This window comes from Hibiscus syriacus, unplaced genomic scaffold (genome assembly GCF_006381635.1).
Source record: "Hibiscus syriacus cultivar Baekdansim isolate YM2019G1 unplaced genomic scaffold, ASM638163v2 tig00110656_pilon, whole genome shotgun sequence".
Classification (NCBI taxonomy): Eukaryota; Viridiplantae; Streptophyta; class Magnoliopsida; order Malvales; family Malvaceae; genus Hibiscus; species Hibiscus syriacus.
In genome coordinates, this window is record NW_024062816.1 from 1,327,082 (window position 1) to 1,342,737 (window position 15,656).

Below are 15,656 nucleotides of genomic sequence, written 5' to 3' on the forward strand. Positions count from 1 at the left end.
CTTTTTTGTGTATATCGAGTTTGGAGTTGGATGGTATAAAAGATAAAGATGAAAATGAAAACATGTCATGGACAAATTTACTTCTTATTATGGTTGGCCTAAGAGATTCCACGTGGTATCAAGCAGAGCTGACAGTGCTTGAAAACGATGGCAATATACATAAAAAAAATATTTTAAAAAATAATTTTGATAATGCTTGTTGAACACATTTATGATATACTTAAGACATTGTTTGTATGACAATGGAAATAATGTTACGAACGTGATGGGAATTCGAAAGACGAGCATTTCATACTTTTTGATATAAAAAATTACTTTACATTTATTAACTGATATTTATAAAATATAACTTATGAATGAACCGCGAGATGAATATAATGGAGATAAGTAAGTTTCGTCACACGTAAATGCTGGAACAGGATAATTTTAATCTCGCGTGTTTCAAACGGTTAATTCGGCCACCGATTGAACCAAATTACTATTAGTCGAATTAATCGAACTTTTTTCTTTTTTTGAAAATATTAACTGAACTAAAAAAGATCGGTTGTTTTGGTCGTTTAACTGAATTAACCAAATATTTTTATAAATCTTTTTAATTAGATTAATTTGAATATAATAGAGATATTTTTTTATTTGGGTTAAAATTTAATTAGGTATTGATAATTTAGTGAGTATAGTGTGGTTAAAAAATAAATGGGTCTTAATTCTTATTTAAGCACTTAACATATATAATATGTTTAATATTTATAATTTCGGTTAATTTGGTTAATTCGATTAATTAACCGATTTCGAACCGAATAACCGTTAACCGAATATTAAAATAATTATTAATCGTTCCCTGGTCAAACTAATTCGGTGACCGACCAAATTAACCGAACTAATTTGATTCATAAGTTAATTAAGTTAAAACCAAAAAGTGAACATCCTACTTGCGTGTCGCGGGATGGACTTAATTTTGGATTTTGGATTTGTAATATAGGTCACATGACGGGGATAGAGATAAAAATTATTGGGAGCGACTTTGTAATCTTTCAAAAAAAAATATCTAATGGCATTTTAAGTCCTTGGGATTTAAACATTAATCGAATTAGTCCTTGCCTCCTAAAATTTAAGGTTAAATAACTATTATGCCTCTATTTAATTTATGAAGTTTAGCAATTTGACCTCTCTCAATGTTTGATCTAATCCCATCTTTACACCTCTCAATATTTGATATAACTCTATCTTTACTGATATATATACCTTAATCATGTTATAATGTTAAATTGTAACCAAAACTAAGTAGCAGATAATAAATCCTACCTAGTAGGGAAAACAAAGCTGATGTGGCAAATGAGGAACATGAAATGCAACCCACAAGTTCGGATCTCCTCAAATGATCGCTATTAATGGTGAAATCATCATAGGATTGCCACGCGTTCACTTCGACATTCATATGACACAAATGACCAGATCCATGCGTTGCAGTTTGCATGCATGCTGTAATCATCCCCACATTCATTACATTTTCCATCATGAAAAACACGTAGGAGAAACAAACACAATCAATCCGCCTCTTTTTTCTATTGTTTCTCACTCCGTTTTGTATTACACAAATTTAATTCTCCCTGGAAGTGGAAAAAGAAAAAACATATCCCTCAGTTTTGCTGTTCCTTAGGTATAGATATATATACACAAATATATATATATGTTTGTGTGTTAATTTTGTATAGGAGAAAAGAGGGGAAGATATGAAGATTGATGAGGAGGATATTGGTGTTGGTTTAGATCGAGAAGATGCATTCCAAACAGACGATGAAGAAAATCGAGCCGAAAGGGTATGCGGACACGCCGAGGATGACACTGAATCCGATTTCACCTTCCCGTCTCGAAATTCCTCCAACAATTTCATTGGAGCTAACAATTCCAATTGGCCTCAAAGTTACAGGTACGAACATGGGTGCAGATTGTTATTATTTGTTATCCAAGATGGAGCTACATTACGATATCGAAACAGAATCATGCCTCGTTGAATACTTGCAGGGAATCAATGGATATGCTCAAAGGGCTACGCCTCAATCCCTTAGTTTCCTAAAGATAAGTGGTGTAACAGGATCAGTGGGGAGCACCAGCTCAACTTGCAAATATCCAAGTCTCAATGATGAGTCTTCTTCCCTCGGTAATCCGCTGTTTTCGAGACGATTTTGGATGAAGAAGCGCATACCCCTAATCTCATAGCCTCGCAGCAAAGTATATCTATCAACGGATCAATACCACCCTTAGAGAATCAGTGTTCATTTATCCAAGCACTTATTAAAGGTAATGAACCATGTAACAGGCTGTTTGAGCGGCTAAAAGCTCTACTTTGGTGGCTGATTTTGGATTATAGACGAAGATGCTCAAGGAGCTCCACTAATTTTAGATCATTGTTTCATTTTATGTAGGAGTCAATGTTCTGTCGGGCATAGGACTCCTTACAACTCCTTATGCAGTCAAAGAAGGAGGGTGGCTTAGCCTCACATTACTCGTAATATTCGGTATCGTTGCCTGCTATACCGGGGTTTTATTAAAGAGATGTTTAGAAAGCTCTCCTGGTCTGCAAACTTATCCTGATATTGGTCAGGTTGCTTTCGGTGTAGCCGGTCGCTTAATGATATCCGTAAGTTGATCATTATAACAACGTATATGTTCTGTTTGTACTTAGAGATGTGATACTGACACTTTGGTCTTAATTTCTGAAATGCAGGTGATTTTGTATGCAGAATTATATGTAAGTGCACTGATTTCTCTGTCATTTGTCTATTAAGTTCTCTGTTTAATATGGTTTCCACTCCATGTTCTGCACTAAATTTTGAGCAGCACCCTCTGATCTGTAGGCGGCATGTGTGGAGTATGTAATAATGATGAGTGATAACCTGTCGACGATTTTCCCAAACACCGGCATGCATTTTGCCGGAATATATCTCAATGCTCCTCAAGTATTTGCTATCATAGGAACTCTTTTCATTCTCCCAACTGTTTGGCTTCGAGACCTTGGCTTGCTCTCGTATCTTTCAGGTTTTCTCCTTTCACCTCCCCACACATGTTTTAGCATATGAATGCTGATCTAACCTTTAAATTGTTCAGTTGGTGTAGTTGGAGCATCAATTTTAATGGTTCTTTGCTTGTTATGGATCGGAATCGATCATGTCGGGTTTCATCAAGGCGGAACCTCCCTTAACCTCGCAAATCTTCCAATCTCGGTCGGTATATATAGTTTCTGCTACGCTGGCCATTCAGTTTTCCCAAATATATATTCTTCCATGAGAGAGCCCTCACTATTTCCTTTTGTTCTTATAGGCAGGTAACATAAAATTTCACCTTCTTATAGCTATAATCAAAATTATTTATGTTCTCTTATTACAAAATCTTTCGGAATTATCGGTCTTGTTAACTTCTTTTGTCCTCTTTTCCAGCTTTACGTTTTGTTGGTTCCTTAGCACAGGGATAGCAATCTCTGGCTTTCTGATATTTGGTGACTCAGTTGAATCTCAGTTTACTTTAAACATGCCCACGGAATTTTTGGCTTCGAAAATCGCAATCTGCACCGTCGTATGTTAAACGAGACTGATGCTCCCGTTTGGTTTCTGGTTCCTCCTTTTGGACAGTCCTGGATCACTCTTATCACTTATGCATTAAGCAATTAATGGTGCTGCTCATTGAGGTAAAGTATTTTAAGCATGACATATACACATTAATCTCAGGTTATCATAACAATATCGAAGTATGCCTTGACGCTCACTCCCACTGCATTGAGTCTCGAAGAACTCTTATCTTCGACGTGGTTTAGATCTTACGGTGTTTCAATACTCATCAGAACAGCATTAGTGATTTCAACTCTAGTCGTCGCGATGAAAGTTCCCTTTTTCGGTAACAACATATGGTTCTGATTATTTGTTTGGTTACTTTAGAATAAGCTTCATAAGCCCAAAAGTTCAACTGTTTTTCTTTTCTTCCACTCCAAGCAAAACGGATTACTAACATATGAACGTTTGTCTACTCTTGTGCAGCTTTTGTGATGGCATTGGCAGGATCTTTGTTGGCAATGTTGATAGTAAGTTCCTCATTTGTAGACTACTAACACACAAACTTGGTCCGAATATGTATCGGACATCGATATCTATGAACCAATTTCTCCGTCTAATGTTTTGTCGCAGACTATTGTGTTCCCGCATATTCGGCGATCGATTAACCAAGTTACAAGTAAGAATCCTGAGCTTATCCAAGATCAGCACATATATCCGCAGTGCCTATTGCAATGAAAATGGCCTCAACCTTGGTGTTTTGTGTCGTGTATTCAGATAACAGTGTGCATTTGCATCGGAGTTCTGGGTTGATAATCGCCGGTCTCGGCACATACGCTTCGATCATAAGAATAGCAGGCCAACTTGGGTGAGGTTTATGCATTGTTCCAATGTTCAGATGATGGATACTTAACATCAATTGTAACTGACTTACAAATTACAGATCCATCAGCTTGTAGGCAGGTTCCTGAGTCTTTTAATATCTTTGGAACTTCAAAAATATCTCATCAATTGTGCTACAGAATATTACTGTATTTTGTTGAAACATACAGAAAATCATATAGTATATCCATATTAACAAAATATCATTTCTCAATCATACATGGAATTGGACCCAGCAAGTTTATTTCCAGAAGGTGGAAAACGCATTAAAGTTTAATCTAAAGCCTAATGAACATTAAAGTTTAATCTAAAGCCTAATTAAGCAAGAGATTGACTTGGGACACTCGAGATTTTACTCCGCTGGAATAAGGATTAAATATATAATTATACGAATTTTTTTAGCTGCCACGTCAGCACTTCCGTCAAATGCCAACGGCTAATGGTTATATTGAACTCATTTAAATAGTGCAATGGTCGTATTGACGCAAATTTGAAAATGGTGGTCATATTGACACCAACTCTGTAGTTGGGTGGTCATTCAATTAGTTTATCCTTGCAAAAATAGTGGTGTGAAGCGAAATCACACAAATAACGATAGATTACGGCCGTAATTTAATGGGTAGCGATTAATTGCGACAATAACGGGCCGTTATTCTTTCTATTGTATTTATTCCGATATTCTATTTTTTTTTAAAAAAGATTCAGTTAATTTAAAAATAAAACTTTAAAAAAATTTCGACCGCGATACCTGCAATGACCGCAATTACATCCGTTATGTCCACAACCGCGATAAACATAATGTGACCGAAAAAATATAGAGGAGTATTATTGTAATTTTCTCTGAATATATAAGGAATAATTATAATATTATGTCGGGTTGGATTTTTTCACCTTAAACATGACCTAACACCGTCTTTTATAAAAATTTAATCCGATTTGACCTGAATCTATTTAAAAAAAAAAATTAATCGCTTCATCAAATCGAATCAAAATTTATCAAGATCAAAAACTAATCCAATAGTTTTAACGCATTTAAACACATTATTCTTTGTTTTAAAGATTCTAGGCATTGTTTCAAAAGGTACTTATTACAAAAGGTGTTTATGGGTCAAATCAAGTTTGGACTTGATCATGTAGTATAAATATTATATATGAGAACGATAACTTTTAATTATTCGAATCTGAATGCGTAATTTATATTCGAAAATGACAAATTTTCAATATTTGTCTATCAGAAAATTCGAATTTAACGTTTTAAATCATACATGGAATATCCGAATTGTCGTTCAGTTATTTAAATTCAACTCGATGTAAACTATGTCAAATTTTATCCAAAATTTCATTAGGTTAATGAAGTTAAGGAGCTGTAATATTAATCAGCAGCAGGTTAACATCAAAAGCTGTTAGATCAAGGATTTGGACAGTCAGGAACAACCGACTTACTAACCAGATTGCCTTAATCAGCAAGTATGAGAACATTAGGTTGAAGCAAAGAAATCCCAACCCACACATCGCTCAATGGCTCATATTCATCAACACCACCAAATTGAATAACTTAACCAGCAGGAATCTACTTACATTAGTGCAACTTGTTGCCGAAATCGTACCTAATTAACAAACCGTTACCGTTTGTCCCTCCTTATAAAACCAGAACATCGTTCACTGTCTTCACCACTCCCTTTTCACCATTTGTCATTGTCCAAATCTCAAACAGTTTCCAAGACAAGGTTCAGTGACGTCTTCCCAAATCAGAGTTGTTGTTCTTCCATTATCTGCTTTTGGTTATTGGCAGAGGTTGCATCTGCAAAGCATGGAGCCATTACCAGGCACTACAAGTTTGATGTACGTATGAAGAATGTGACAAGATTGTGCCAATCGAAGAGCATCGTGACGAATCAACGGCCGGTTCCCGGGGCCAGGGATCGTAGCGAGGGAAGGGGATCATTTGGTTATCAAGGTGGTTAACCATGTTCGATACAATGTCACTCTTCACTGGTACTGTCACAACCCCATTTTAAAATAAAAATTATAAATTAATTTGGTTGATTTATGGACTAAATTGCAAGTTTCACAAACTTGCAACTCAGTTTTGAACTTGTAGAAAGTTCAGGGACTAAACCCTGAGTTTATCCCTTTTTGGTCAGTAGAGAAAAAATAAAAATAGATAAAATAGGGTGCCTACCAAGTTTTTAACCCACACTTAAAGGCATAGCTAGTTATTCCCCTACCAACAAAGCTAGGCTACTATTAATAATTAAAACAAATAAAAATAATTTTTATTTATAATTGGCTCGGGTTATAACCCAAAAATCAATTCCTCCATTTCAATTTAGAATCCCCAAATTCCTAGTTACCTACCACCCATACCACCACCGAGCATCAATCCGACCGCCATAGCTTCCGCCACCACCCTCATCCAACTCGCCATCGACCGACGACCAGAACCCCTCTAAACCCTCACCGAAATTCATTGTCGATCACCGTGCGAAGCTCGCCAAAGCACTGTCGAAAACCTTTCCCCCATCGCCTCGATAAATCATAATTTTCGGTCGCCTCGGTCATCGACTTGCCTCACCGTCATCGTAGCTGGACTCATCATCCCCATGCGCTCGAAACCCAATCGGCGGGTCACCGTGTCATCGTCGTTTTCACCGATAACCATTTTAGGTAAGTTCCAGTTGTATTTCGTTTATTTTGACATGGTTTTTGGTTGATTTTTAGTTAAATCTTGGTTGTGAATGGAGTTTGGATGCGGCCAGAGTACTCGGTCGTCTCCTCTTACCCCATCGCTATCGCCACGTACCGCCACGCACTATCGCGTGCGCGTGGGGCTTTCCCCGGTATTGGAACCTCCTAGAACCGATTCGAGTCTACTCGAACTGGGCTGAGTCAACTCAGACCAATACGAGTCAACCCAAACCGGTCTGACCCATTGACTTTAACCTTCCCGTTAACTGTTGACCAGACCCGTTAACTTTAACCTTTGACCAGCGTTGTCTTTGACTTTGACCAAAAAGTCAAAATTCCCAAAAAGTCATTTTTATGTTTTCAATGTCCTAAGTCCAAATCTGAAGTCCATTTTGTCAAATTTGGACTCAATATGCTTTTTTCATCATTTTATCTTCTGATTCGATCCGTTTTTCCAATTTAAGATCCATTTTTGATGCAATTTATATTGTTATGAATTCGAGATATTATGGGATGTCGAAATCAAGTGTGAGGGCGATCGAATGAAGTTTAATTGGTCAATCGATATGGACGAAAATCGAGGTAATACTTTACTACCATTTTGCATGCTTTATGGAACATGTTGATATTGGATAAATGCATAGATGTATATGATTGGTCTATTATGCATGTTTGATTATGGATGAACTCGAATCGAATATCGTTTAAGTGATAAATTAGTTAAGACTCGATTGAATTGCACAAAGAATTGAAAGATTGATAAGAAATAAATTTAAGGTTAATGATTAATCAACAAAGGAATTAATCTTAGAATCCTTAAACTTTGAATATTATCGTTAAGTGTTTTGATGTCAAAAACGTTTGGAAAGAAAATTACGAAATTACCCTTATGAAGTAGAAAGAGAACGAAATTGACCCGAATAGTGGAATTAACCTGATAATTCATTCCTAACTTGATAGAACTACAAATCCACCGACTAAACTCCTGACTTGATTGGAAGACATGAAAATCGGTTCATAATCATTGAGATCAGTAATAACTAAAATAACCCTAAAAAGTCATCATTGATATGATAGACTAGTTATTCACTAAATACTCGGTTTGTTAAAAAATATCATGATTATCGGTTTTAATTCCCAAGGCGGTAAAAGATTTAGAATTTCTAATTTCGGAATAATCACCCAATGATTAAACTATTGGAAATGATATATATATGACTTAATCAAAGAAAATGATTGGAATACCCCTCGTGTTTAGAAATGACAAAAATAACATCAAATGTTGATATAACCAAAATACCCCTGAATTTTAAAAGACCGAAATACCTTGAACTCTAAGATGGCCGAAGCAATCTCGAGTACAAAAATGACCCGATTACCCTCATGACCTAGAAATAAGTGAATGTTATTGGATAATTCTGGAAACACCGAGAAAACCTAAGTGTTATACGCCTTTAAAGGTTGTAGAGTACAACTCAAGTACGTCGGTATCTTAGAGACTGTTGCAATACATAAATAAAACAAATAAAATCGGAATACGTACAATTCCTCAAGATCCATTCAACGATGGTTCTAAAGATGATAGTTCGACTAGTGTTGTCAGTATTAAAGTGTGAATATTCTTTAAATGCATCGATTTGAGTTGTTGGCATGCATCGCAGTGCTGGGATTTGTTCAGTTTGAGTTGGCCGATATCCTGATAAATCGACATGAATCTTGAATATCGTAACTCATCGTTTCACCCTTATTAGATTAAGTTGCTAAGAATCCATTAGAAATCAAAGTGTCTGAGCCTAAATAATGGAATAGCTCTAGTTATATCTGAAATCTTAATTTATTCTGATGTAAAGGTTCCTGAATACCTTTTTAATACACCTGAAATCCTAAATGATCCTGAATCATCAATCTTTGAATGTCTATTTAGATCTGTTAGTAATTAAACCCTTTTAATAGGGACCTCGATCCTAAAATCCGATCAATTTTGCGTAAGTTCATATTTTCTATTCCTAATAATTTCCAAGCGTATTCAAAAAATATTTGGATCCTCTAATGTGTTCCCTATTAACAAAAATGTTTTCTTTAATTTATATAAAGTACGGTTTCTAATATTTGGTTTCTGATCTAACACAAGCTACTATTAGCTCATGATTTCTGATATTACTATCTGCTATCTGATCTATTTTATTGGGGTATTGTCTGGGTAGGTATTTGGAGACTGTGAGGTTTAGCTAGCCGGTAAATCCTTTCTATTCTAATCATTCATATTGGACTCCTATATCCTAGGGGTCTAGGGTAAGTTCTTATGAATGTATGTTCTGGGGTATTGCATTTGGTGTACGGTTGGAGGGAAACTTTGTATTTTAAATAAAAACCCAACTTATGTTTTCTATTTTCTTATATTACTGGTTCTATCTGAAACTGTATTATTAAGGTATTGTTTGGGTAGGTGTCTGGAGTCTCTGAGGTTCAACTAGCTGGTAAATCTTTTATGTTCTGATCATTCATATTGGACTCCTAGATCCTAGGGATCTAGGGTAAGTCCTTATGAATGATGTCCTGGGAATTTTAAATGGAGTATTCGGATGGATGGTACTACAATGATTTTAAAAACATGTTTTACTGAAATAACTACTACTGTTTTTAAACTATGATTACATTTTAGTCTAGTTTTGAAGGAATACACTAGACGTCTGTTTCAATCTCTAAACCTGATCTTCTGAATGTTTCTTCTAAGCTATAAGCTACTTCTCTGTTACCTGAAGAAATATCAGTGGAACCTTAACTCATCATGGAAACCTATAGATGCTTGAAATCAATAAGAAAATTTTTATGTTTTTTATTTATCTGCGTGTCTTTCAATATCACCTGATAGTTCTATATTACTGAGCTTCCCAAAGCTCACTATGTTATTCACCATTTCAGGTTAAAAGATCGATCCAGTGCAACTATCGACTTCAGTAACGGGAGTTCCTTTGGCTTTGTTTATAGAGTATGGTACAAGTGTAATTAGGGTGCATGTATGTCACATTTGATTTTTATATTGAGTCTGAAACTTTATGATGAGAGGTATGAACGAATTCTATTTATGATTTGAAAGATTTCTGCACTTGTATTTTTACATGTTTTAATAAAAAATTTAAATTTTCTGTTTTTTTTTTATTGTGGGTCGCTCTAGTGGACCTAATGTGAAACCTCGGATTGGATCGGATCACCGGTAACAGTCTAGGGTTGTTACAGGTACGTAACAAAACAATTTCTTTTTCTTCTGTCAGACATTACTTGACATTGTTTGTTAGTTGTTACTCTTATTCACAATGCTCCCATTGATGGTGATACAGGCACTGAATTCGGCAACTAAGGACCGATTGGGCGGACGGACCGACCTATATAACACACTGCCCTATTAAAACGGGGCAGTTTTATGCATACAATTTTATTGTCACCGGCCAAAGGGGAACCTTGTTTTGGCATGCTCACATTTCATTGCTTAGAGTAACTCATTATGGCCCTATTGTCATCCTCCCCAAGTGACATGTTTCTTACCCATTTCCCCAACCCTTCAAAGAAGTTCCCATCGTTTTTGGTAAAGAAAATTACATTAAATTATCAATTCTCGTATCGGGAAACAAAGTATTTACCTATACACAAATTATAATTGCTACAGGAGAATGGTGGAAAGCAGACACAGAGACAATTGTCAGCCAGGCCCTGCAGACTGGAACTGCACCAAATGTCTTTGATGCCTATACCATTAATGGCTTTGATGCCTACACCATTAATGGCTTACCAGGTCCCTCCTACAACTGCTCAGCAAAAGGTAAATATATTGTACTGATTGTTCCGTTGCAAATATCCGAATCCGACACTATATGGAACTCTTAAACATTATGTTGAAGCACATACATTTAAACTCAATGTCAAGCCTGGCAAAACCTATCTTCTTCGGCTGATCAACGGTGTAAGTTAGCCAAACTAAAATCAAAATCTTATATCTGAAAATTTAATCCAAAACACTTTGATTTCACTTATAATAACGAGTTGAGTACATAAAAAAGGTAAACCACCTATTTTATCACCTATATATTCCCTTATTTCTATTCTGGTCACTCATCTATATATATTTTTTAAAATTTTACATAATGTTACGTTTTATTTTTGCTTTGAAAAGTGACCGTTAATTTTTAACAAAGATGTTAATATGTAATAAAACTTATGTATTATATCTATTAAATTTCAATTCAAAATAACTCAACAAATACTTAGACTAGACCCCAAATTTTTCACCATCATTTTTTTCTTCAGCAACCCTTCTTTTTCTCTCTTTTTGTTTCTTTCTTCAGAGATTATTCATCTTCTATATCAAACCCAGAAAAAAAAATGAGCATTGAAGTAAATTTATCGGCGGTTAAATTGTTTTCAACACTAGCTTACCAATTGATGGTCCAACATCCACATTGATTTCTCAAGTTATCGACATGGCTATCGACAATCAAGATCTTCAATGAGTTCTTTGAAAGAGATAACATCTATTCATCTGTGTTTTCTCCATTATTCAATAAAACAAAAGATTTTCTCACTGTTTTCTTTACCAAATCTCTGTGAGCCTGAAATAAAAATCAAATAGGTAAATCCTGGTCTACCATGAGAGTTTGTGTCAAACATTGTAAATTTTTTCCAACTTATATTTACCTTTGTATTTACTTTATCAGTCATCTAGTTTCTCCCACATATTTCAATATTCCTTCTATTGTTTGCTTTTATGAATAATAGAATCAGATTGTTGAAATTGTTGTCTGCTCACGAAATTAGAAATTAAGAAAAGTATAATGACTACTTTGATAGGTAAAATTAAGTAAACTCAATACCAATAATAAGACTCATTACAACAAAATTATTCTTTAGCGGCGTTTTGAGAGTAAACACCACTAACTTTAAATATATAGCGGCGATTACATTTCAAAGCGCATAAAATGATAACATTGGCGGCGTTTCTTCGACAAACGTCGCAACAGAGTAGTACTTTAGCGGCGTTTCTATAAAAATATCGCAGTAGGTTAATCTATAGTGGCATTATTTCAATAAACGCCGCAAAAGATCAGTACGTTAGCGGCGTTTTATAAAATGCCGCAATAGGTGCATCTATAGTGACGTTTTTCTCACAAACACCGCAAATATATAGTGATTTAGCGGCGTTTTCCCAACAAACGCGGCAACAGAGTTGTATATTTTTTTAAAAGAACAACCCGCAGCCTCTGTGTCTCTCTATCTTCTGTCTCCCTTAAATTATTTGTTTGGTCTTTCTGTTACTTCTTTTTCTCTAACCTTCGGGGTTTTTTCAGAGCCTTAATAGTAATATAAAAAATTAGTGAGCAAAAATCACATCTCCTAAAATATCTCTCCAAATTCCACCAATAAATCAGGTAAAATGTAACTCTTACTAGTTAAATTGCTGTGAATTCCTCCTAGCTTCGTTGCCTTTCTTTTTCTCGATCTGTGGTTTGTTGATCTCTATTTTTTCTCCATTTTTTGGTGAAATTTTCGCGTATGAATTAGAAAGTTTGGATTTTTTACATATCATGTAATAGTAGGGTTTGTTTTTGTTTCTGGGTCTGTTTTACATTTAGTCAAAAGCTATGTTTTTTTCTCTCGAATTACTATTTCTACGGTTATATTTATGAGTATGGGTGGAATTTGAATTTGGGTTTTGTTTTAGTTGTTTGAAGTAAAATTGGGTTCTGCTGGAAAATTTAAGCTCTGAATTATCTGAGTTTTTTAGGTTTACTGTTGTGAATTGTAGAACTAGAAAGGAATTTATGGCGTTGAATAATCGTGAGCAACCCCGAATTGGTTTAGAGTAATTGTGCTCAACCCCGAATCGGGAATCTTGGTTCTTTTTGTTGACCCATCAATTGGGTTTTTTTTCCTAGCTTTGTCTTGCTCCAAAAACATTAAAATTAAAGATCGGGATTTATTCTTCTGCCTTGTTTATCCAAGAACAGGTACGTTTGTTAAATTAATCAAATATGTTGGTTTATGCTTGTTGCAGTGTAAAATACGTTTAGCATGAAAAAAGGTTCCCCTGAATCCTGAGCACAGAGCATGTGAATTAAGTAGTACTTTTTACATAAATGTGTTCGATCCCCTGCATCTCAAGAGGATTTAATATCTCCATGTACCAAATATCATTCGATGTAGTGGCTTAAAAATATATGTCTATTACTAATTTTTCTTTCAATTTGTATGCTTATTTGATGTACAGAAAGTTAAATGAATGAAGAGAAGTGGATATTAGCATATTGTATAAAGGATGCCACCTACACTATTTTTTTGTGACTAAATTAAAATGTCTATAAGTTATATATCCGTTTAAAAGTTTGCAAGTTGTTAGTTTTCAGTGTATTATACCAACAAAAGGTAACATTTGTTGGTGTTTTCTGTTCATGATGTAAAGTTGCATGTAACCTATAGTTTGGTAGTTTTGAACTCTTGAGGTCCAATCTGTGTGATAGGATTTGGTGAACTTGAATTAACTTTGGTTAATGATTTATTTAATTACAAATCTGTGTAATGCTATTTTGTCTAGTAAGAAAAACAAATTATTGTTATACTTATCATGCTTTATGTTAACTTGTCAACTTAAGTAGTTAACATACACCCTTTAATTGAACAGAACAATTTTTCTGGAAGCCCAAGTTAATGATCTTCTTTTACCGACTGAAAAATAGAATGCTGAAAACTTAAGTGCTGAAAATAGAATGTTTTATATCTTAATTTATTAATTTATAATATTATAACTTTTAACATGTTGTCCTTCAATATATTCATTAATTAAACTGTTTTCTTACTAAAATGTTGTTTGTTTATTACAAATATCATGCCGAGGAGAAAATAAGTTTTTTGCGGATTGTTCGAGCTTCTCAAGAGTATGAACAAACAAATAATGAGGAATCAAATGTTGTTGACTCTTCAGAAGTTCCTATTACTGTTGAAGAAGCTGTAGAAATTCATGGTAATATTCGACACTTTATTTAATTGTTTTTTTCATTTTGAAAACTTACATTTAATTATTCCTTAATGCTGGAACACGAGAGACTAGAGGACGTACAAAGTTGAAGGAATTATACCAACTTCCTCCTAGGCATCGTGTGAAAGTTTCAAGAAACGATATCGGTCAACCTATTGGCCCAAAAGCACATCTTGTATCCGGTTACTTAGGCATGGTTGGACGTAATGCTAATATTTTACCGATCAATTATGAGTCATGGCGTGAAATGCCAAATAGTAACAAAAATCGGGCTTTGGATTTTGTTAAGGTAATAATGTAATTATAATAGATAATCTATAACAATTCAATAGTAATTTATACTTACTTTGAACACTTATGTTATGTGTAGGAGAAATTTTCTTTAGAGTTCTCTGACGATTATTTGAAGCAAGCGTTAGGGAAGAGATGGAGAGACCACAAGAGTTCATTAAAAAAGAAATATTTCAAGAATGATCTCAGTCTTGAAGAAAAGCTACAAATTGTCTCACCTGGAATGCTCAGGTATCAAGGGAAGATACAGTCAGGTTTTGGAGTTCACAAAAAGGATATGTATGATGTATTTTTCAATAATAATATTAACGAATTATAATATTGACTATATAAGTGGTTGTTTGAAATTGTAGGACCGAGAGCATGTTGGTGTTGCTAGCAGGCAACAACAAAAGTTTACTCACACGGCTGAATCGAAGAGTTTTGCTTGTATGGCTAATTATGAGGTATTATAGATTATTCACATAATGATTTACAATCCCATGTACATACTAACGAAAATTAATTATATTATTCTACATTGTAGGAAAATACATCTGGTTCTAAAGTTGGACGAATCTTACTCTTTGACATGACAAATACAAAAAAGGATGAAACTCTTATGATTGTGGAAGCTGCATAAATTATGGTACATTTATTGGACAGATGATTTGAATTATGTTTTATTTATATCTATAGTATGACATTCTTATTTGAAATAATTATTTACTTTATTATTAGGAAAATTTGAGGGATAAAAGAGTAGAGTATGAAGGTACGGCTTCAAGTCATGGTATTGTAAATGTGGATGACATCGAAAATCAAGTTATTAATGACGTTTTGGGTTCTGAAAGATATGACGAGTTTCGCTGTCAAGGATCATTCGTTACTCCCACCAAATATTTTTGGATCCAGTACATGTCATCACAGACTCAGTCTTCCCAATTAGAAGTTAGTCGTTTAAAACAACTGTTGGCAGAAATATATCAAAAAATGGCTAACATGAAAGTCGAAAATGAAGCGAGTGAAGCAGATAGAGAAGCAACATATCAGCAGAAATGTCAAGAATTTGAAAATTGACTAAAAGCTATAATGCAGATGATACGAAAAAGTCAACCTCAGAGTCCACCATCCTAGCTCTTATTTCAGTTATATGCTTTGTTCATTCTACTTAATGCTAAATTGCATTACATATTACATTAAAGTAAACTTTGATTTACTATAATGGATTTTAAGTTGGTTGTTATGGA

General features: G+C 34.6%; 1 pseudogene; it reads left to right on the forward strand.

Annotated features, from left to right (window-relative positions):
• Positions 1 to 1,730: 1,730 nt before the first annotated feature.
• On the forward strand, positions 1,731 to 4,414 carry LOC120137316 (annotated as a pseudogene).
• The last annotated feature ends 11,242 nt before the right edge of the window (positions 4,415 to 15,656 follow it).